At 47.7% G+C, this 7,009-nt stretch overlaps 1 non-coding gene across 1 annotated transcript; it reads left to right on the top strand.

Moving 5' to 3' along the window:
- The first annotated feature begins 499 nt into the window (after positions 1 to 499).
- Positions 500 to 572, top strand: Trnak-cuu (transfer RNA lysine (anticodon CUU)). Its single transcript has one exon. It is a non-coding gene; the product is annotated as a tRNA-Lys (tRNA).
- Positions 573 to 7,009: the final 6,437 nt, after the last annotated feature.

Genomic DNA, 7,009 nt, shown 5'->3' with positions numbered 1-7,009 from the left:
TCGGACTTCGGATCTGAAGATTACAGGTTCGAATGCTGTCACGCTCGTGTTTTTCCAGTTCTGAAAAAGAAACATACCGTTTTAATGTAGCAATTGAGCAGTACGAAACGGTCTGAATGTTGCTGTTGACCATTTTTTGCTTGGAGATGCTCTTGAGCTTGAAACACACACAACAGGACCGGTGTTAACTAGCGAAATGGTCGGCAGAGTGCCGTCACCACGAGTTTTCACTGGCACTTGCACATCTAAAACAACGTCGGAAAGTAACTCGTCCGCCTTTTGAGTCACATCAAGTATGAGTGTTAATTTTGACGCCACTAGCTCTGCAGGTTGTCATGCAATTCCTTTACCTTTCAGAAATGATTATGAAATAAAAGTGAAGTACGTGACGAGTGTGACGTTAGGAAAACATTAGGCAGCATGGAGAGATTCTGTATGGGACCACCCAACACAAACGAGTACTGTGTGACGTGCTACCCAGGAAGTATTCACCGAAGCAGCCTGGCTAGCTCAGTCGGTAGAGCATGGGACTCTTAATCTCAGGCTTGTGGGTTCGAACCCCACGCTGGGTGGAACGGAATTTTGTTCCGCTGCAGATGTAAATTACCGTTTTTCTGATTAACGTTATGTAATGGAAATAGCAACTTTAAACTTTGCCTACGTCTCTGTCTGTCGGAAGGAAACTGTATTTAAAGGTGAAGGTGATTTTGTAGACATGTGTGAAAGACATGTTCTGAAATGCAAGTGTAGTTGTTTGGAGAGCACATCGGTTACGTGTCGGATGTGTAGCCAAGCAGTAATGGGTCGCCATAGCTGCAAATATTAGCCGGTAATATGAAGTGTTGTCAGCTGAAGTCTGATGATCCAGACGACCGTAAGGACGAAGTACGCAAAAGTACCACTAGGCCGCGCTTCTTTAGCTCAGTAGTGTTCCGCTTCAGACGCCGTGCAGTGTGGACGTGCCTAGTCTTCCTCTCCGCCGTAGCGTTACGTATAGTGGGATATCGTTTGTTTACGTGTAGTGTTGTACCTTCTGTAAGTTTTTCTCCGTCGTTGTTTCGTTCCTTGTGTTACTTTCTGTGTGTATTTAAGTGTTTTTTGTGTAGTGGTTTAGACCGCGTAGTTTTTGAAAATGTCGTCTCAGGTTATTCCTCGTCAGGCTACAGTTAGTTTTGCTTTCGACAAGTCCACCCGCCATGTGCAACCTAGTTCCCTTGAGATTCATGATTGGTTAGTAGATACCTTTGGCATTAATTCGGATCAGGTGCACACTGCATATTTTGATACAGAACTCTATGTTTTCTTTGTTAAATTTATGGACCCCCTTCAGGTTGATGAAATTATTTCCAAATTTGGTCATCAGGTTCTCTTTCGGCATCGGGATGATTCTGTCAGTACCGTACTGCTTTCAAAAGCTACCATTACGTACACCATTGTTCGTGTTTACAACCTTCCGCCGGAGGTGGATAATGTGTATCTTAAGGAGGGTTTACTCAAGTATGGTGATGTTAAGAGTATTCGCCTTGAACGGTGGTGTAGCCAACATCGTCTGCAGTGTTACAGTGGCATTCGTTCCGTCGAAATGCACGTGAAGCAGAATATTCCCTCGCACCTGCAGATTGGTGGATATCGTGTCCATGTAACATATAGTGGACAGGTTGGCACCTGTTTCTTGTGTAATGAGAGTGGCCACGTGCGTACCAACTGTCCGCGGAGGGTTTTTGTGTTAAAAAATTCTCTCGAACAGCGTCGCAAGTTAACGGTCGCTGACCTCGTTGCAGGTGGTTCTGCTCCTTGGTGTCGAACAGTCCAGTGGTAGTAGCGCCCAGCCGCAGGTTTTGCACGCCCCTGACACAGAATTTCCTCCTTTGCGTGCCAAATCTGATGATGTTCCGTCTGTTCCTCAGGTGGGTGTGCCGCTTTTGAATAATAAACGGCGTCGCGCACAAGATGGAAATAGTACGGATGAGGATCTCCCCGAGATGCCCCAATCCGAGAGACCGACATCCTCCGAGCCACAGAGTAGTGTATATGCTCCCTGTTCCCCTGAAGTAGCTGTTCCGGTAGCGGCTGCTGACGCCCCTCCGGCTTCCGACGCGGCTTCTCTCGAGTCGGCTCGTCGGTCGGGCCTGTTGGCGCCGCCTTCCGAACCGACTTCGTTGTCACAACAAGTTGAGTCGCAAAAACTTCCTGCTTCGCTGCCCCACACCTCTGCCAGCGGAGCTGCTCCGCTTCCTTCCAACTTAGCAGCTTTGGAGCTTCCTGCTCACGTTTCGCCTCCGTGTAGTCCATGTTTGCCGGAAGCTAGTATTGGTGTAGACCAGTCCGTTTCGTCGGATGTTTCCCCCGCGACGCCGGACCCTAACTGTGGACCGGCGCGGGTGGTGTCGGATACAGAACTTGACCCTCCTACGCCACCGGCGGCTGCCGCTTCCTTGCCCGTCAGCCGACGCAAGTTGCCCGTTCAGCCGAACGTCAATGCTGTTCGTAAAAAACCGAAACGTAAGGGATCCGCGGAAGGGGGTAGCAGTCCCCCTCCCTCGGATGCCTCCGTCTCCCCTGCTATGGACTGTGATGTGATGCGTCGGTGTAGGTGGTTTCTTCTCTCGCTTTTCTCTCCATGGTTCAAGCATACACCTTTATTACCTTAAATGTTAACCGTATTGAATCCGACGTTCGCATTGCCTCTTTGCGGCAGTTTCTCTACGACTCCTGTGCGGACGTAGTATTTTTGCAGGAAGTATTGTTTTCTGATCTCTCTCTACCTGGATTTCAAACTGTTTTTAATGTCGCACCGGAGAATTCAACAGGAACTGCTCTTTTCTTTCGAGAAGGTATTCCTATTACTGACATTGAATTCCTTGACTCTGGCCGTGGGATTGGTTGTCGTCTTTTTGATCTCCACCTAGTTGTTTTGTATGCCCCATCTGGTTCGGGTCGCACTGTGGCTCGATCGCGCTTTTATAAGGAAGAGCTTATTTATCTTTTGCGCAAGAGTCCTCGGAGTCTCCTGCTCGGAGGCGATTTTAATCGTGTTTTACGCCCTGAAGACCAGTTCAAAAAAAAATGGCTCTGAGCACTATGGGACTCAACTGCTGTGGTCATTAGTCCCCTAGAACTTAGAACTACTTAAACCTAACTAACCTAAGGACATCACACACATCCATGCCCGAGGCAGGATTGGAACCTGCGACCGTAGCAGTCACACGGTTCCAGACTGCGCGCCTAGAACCGCGAGACCACCGCGGCCGGTTCTGAAGACCAGTCCCCGACTTTTAATTATTGCCGAGATCTACATGACTTGGTTCGTACGATGCACCTGCGTGATGTTTGGGAACACAAATATCCCACCCTGGTGAAATTTACGTTTTTTACCGCGTCCTCATGCAGTAGACTCGACAGATTCTACTTCTCTGATTTTTTATGTGATAACATTCTTTCTGTCGATGTTATTCCTACTAGTTTTTCTGACCATTGTGCTTTTACTGCAACTGTAAATCTTAGTCACCAACCAGCAAAACTTTATCGTTCTCAGTGGATGTTTTTGGATGTTAAATGTTTCCCTCCTTGCCGACAGTGCCATTGATGAAGTTGTAAGTGCCGTGTGGGAGCGATGTCTTCGCTCTGTCCCGCGTTACCCCTCCTTGCTCGTTTGGTGGACTGCGTTTGCCAAGCCCAAGATTCGTCAGACTTTGATTTTTTACTGTGCCGCAAGGGCGCGTGATTTTAAGAACACGTATGAATTTTACTACTCTGTCCTGCGTGAACTGTATGACGCGGCGGGTCCTTCTCCTCTGCGGATCCATGATGTTCGTCGTATTAAAGCCAAGCTCTTGACCCTCAAACGACGACAGTTGGATGGTCTGCGAGTAAAGTCGAAACCTCACTCTCTTGTTGAAGGTGAACTGACTTCTTTGTACCACCTGCTGCGGCATCAGACTCGCTCCTTCATCTCTTCTCTTATGGCGGATGATGGACGACAGCTTATTGCACAGGAGGAAATGACTCGTGCTCTTCATCAGTATTACGCTAGTCTCTATTCTGCCGATGATTCTGGTGCGTCTCTTTCTGATGATGTCCTTGAGGATCTTCCTGCGACGATCACGCCTGACACGAACGGCGACCTACTCCGGGAGTTCCAGGTAGATTATGTTTTTGATTTTATTGCTCACTCTCCGTCCGGTAAATCGCCGGGTCCAGACGGCCTGCCTAAAGAATTTTATCTCCGTTTTTGGCCTCTTTTGGGTGGCACTTTTACGCAGATTTTAAATGAGATTGTCAGGGGGATGGATGTGCCTGCCGATTTTAAAGTAGGGAAAATTGTTTTAATTCCGAAGTCCACTGGTCGTTTATCTACTGCCAATCTTCGTCCGCTCACATTGCTGTACTTTGATTACAAGACAGCTGCCAGAGCACTCAATAGTCGATTGTCTTCACTGCTTCGGGGTGTGATTGGTGCATATCAATGTTGTTTTCCTGGTAGATCTATTCTGACCCCAGTAGCCGAATATCGGGATGTTGTCTCGGTTGCGGCGGTTACAAACGTTCATTGTGCCTTTGCTTTCCTCGATTTTTATAAGGCTTTTGATCACGTCAGTCATCTGTTTTTAGATCATGTTTTAGATACAATAAGTTTTAACGCTTCATCACGTGGTGTTCTTGGCAATTTGTATAGGGCAATATCTGCTCGGGTGTCAGTCAACGGGCAGCTGACGCCGCCCTTTGCTATCCGCCGAGGGATACGTCAGGGTAGTCCGCTCTCTATGTCGCTATTCATATTGTCCCTGGAACCGCTGCTTCGGACTCTTGCTTTCAAGCTTCAGGGTATGACCCTCTCTGGTGGGAAGCTCAATGTTAAGGCGTACGCGGACGATGTTGTTGTTCTCCTCCGTCAACGTGATGCTATCACATTGTTGAAAGGGGCAGTCGATGCATACTGTTGTGTCTCTGGAGCGAGTCTTAATCAAGGTAAGTGTAAGTTCCTTGATATTCGAGGGTTTCGCGATGCTGATGAGCCTTGGGCCACTTTTGTCGATCGCCATAAGTCATTGGGGATTACCATTGATCGGTGTCCTATAAAAATGGCGGCTCTTAATTGGAAATCTGTCACCGAAAAGATACAGGGGGCTCTGATGGTCCATGAGCATCGCTCTGCTACCATTTTGCAAAAAATCTGAATTTTAGACACATACGTGTTATGTAAAGCCTATTATGTTGCTCAGCTGTTCCCCCTTCCCATTATGATGGCGAAACGGTTGCGCCAATTGTCTAGCAGGTTTATATGGAAGGGTCATCTATTCAAGTTGCGTTACGAGGTTATGACGAAACCGCGTATCTCCGGAGGCTTGGGCCTCACTGACATTACTCGCAAGGCATCTGCCTTGTACGTCCGCCGTACGACTCTAATTGTAACGCAAGAAGTGACTTCAATTACATCCAGACTTTTTACTGTTCTGCGTCCGAAGAGCCTTGCTCCACCTGCCGACGTCGGTCGCCTCAATTTTAAGTTGAAACACGTCCGGGAATTTTATATTGCGGTTAGTTACCTCGGTGACGTCTTCTTGCGACGACCGGTGCCAACGACCAAGAGCTTGATTGCCCGCTGGGAGGGGCTGGCCGGTCCCAATCCAATCGAACTGGCGTCTCCATCAGTGTCCTGGAAGAACATCTGGAAGAATGTTAGTCTGCCGATCCACACTATGGCTGTGGCGTCCACATGGTAGAGGGTAATTAATAATTTGGTCCCCACCAACGTACGACTGCACCGTATTGGTCTTTCTGAAACGGACAACTGCACTCGGTGTGGTCTCCTGGACACCCTTGACCATCGATTCAACTGCTGTGGGCACCTTGCTAATTGGCGTTGGCTCAGGAAACAACTGGCTTTTGTCACTAGAACTGCTGAAGCCGCTTATACCATTGACATCATCGTACGGCCCGATTCTTCTTTTTATCCGCGAACGAAGCTCAATACGTTATGTGGTTGATTGGACATTTCGTACATTTTGTTATTAGTTGTCATGAAGAGGATGAACACCTAACGTTTCGACAGTACATTCTTACTGCTTACTGGAACCGATTGCGCTTGCCAGGACTCCGTGAAGATTTAGCAAATATGCTTAGCCTGACTTTTGAAAGGGAGGGTGTTGGCTAAGGACGCCTGTGTTAGCCGATTTCCTATATAATGTTTCTGGATTTGCCGCCTTTCTGTAAACTACTTTTCTAAACCCGGACTGAAGTTTTCGTGGATATTTAGGACGAACAAGAAAAAAAAAATGGTAGAGCGCTGGTCTAATAAACCAGAGGTCGTAAGTTCCATCCTCACAGGAGAAAGATGAATTTTGGAAATCAGTTGCGCGTCGTGGCCGTATAGCAAACAGTATCTGTGAGGACGAACAATTAGCGACAGGCGTTTTTTTAAGAATTACTCTCAGATGTTATTAAGGCGAATGGCGCAGATAAAGCCTTTGCCAAAGCGGTACAGCATAAGGTGGGACAAGGCAGTCTGAATTACATTTTATAGATGTATTTCTCACATATCTCAGAGCCTCTCGCGGTCGTCGTCTTCGTCGTCGTCGCCGCCGCTTCTGCAGAAGTAGCAAATGGCCATCGTAGCAAATGCGGCGAGGGACGCCCTGCCTTCGATTCCGAATGCACAAAGTGTGTGGTCTTGTTTCTCAGTCTATATTTGGTCGGTCTACAATGGGGTTGAATGTAACGAATGGGTGGGAAAGAGCAAGGGGCAGCGGCTGTGTAGAACGAAAACACAAATCCTCAGGGGTGTCAGCGTTTCGAGATGAGTCGTATACATGTTATAGTTGGTCGTCAGTGACCGTGTGGCCTAATGCATAAGGCGTCGGACTTCGGATCTGAAGATTACAGGTTCGAATGCTGTCACGCTCGTGTTTTATCAGTTCAGAAAAAGAAACATACAGTTATAATGTAGCAATTGAGCAGTACGAAACCGTCTGAATGTTGCTGTTGACCATTTTCTGCTTGGAGATGCTCT

The sequence above is a fragment of the Schistocerca gregaria genome, unplaced genomic scaffold, assembly GCF_023897955.1.
Source record: "Schistocerca gregaria isolate iqSchGreg1 unplaced genomic scaffold, iqSchGreg1.2 ptg000178l, whole genome shotgun sequence".
NCBI classification, from domain to species: Eukaryota; Metazoa; Arthropoda; class Insecta; order Orthoptera; family Acrididae; genus Schistocerca; species Schistocerca gregaria.
This window is presented reverse-complemented; position numbering and strand designations above follow the sequence as displayed.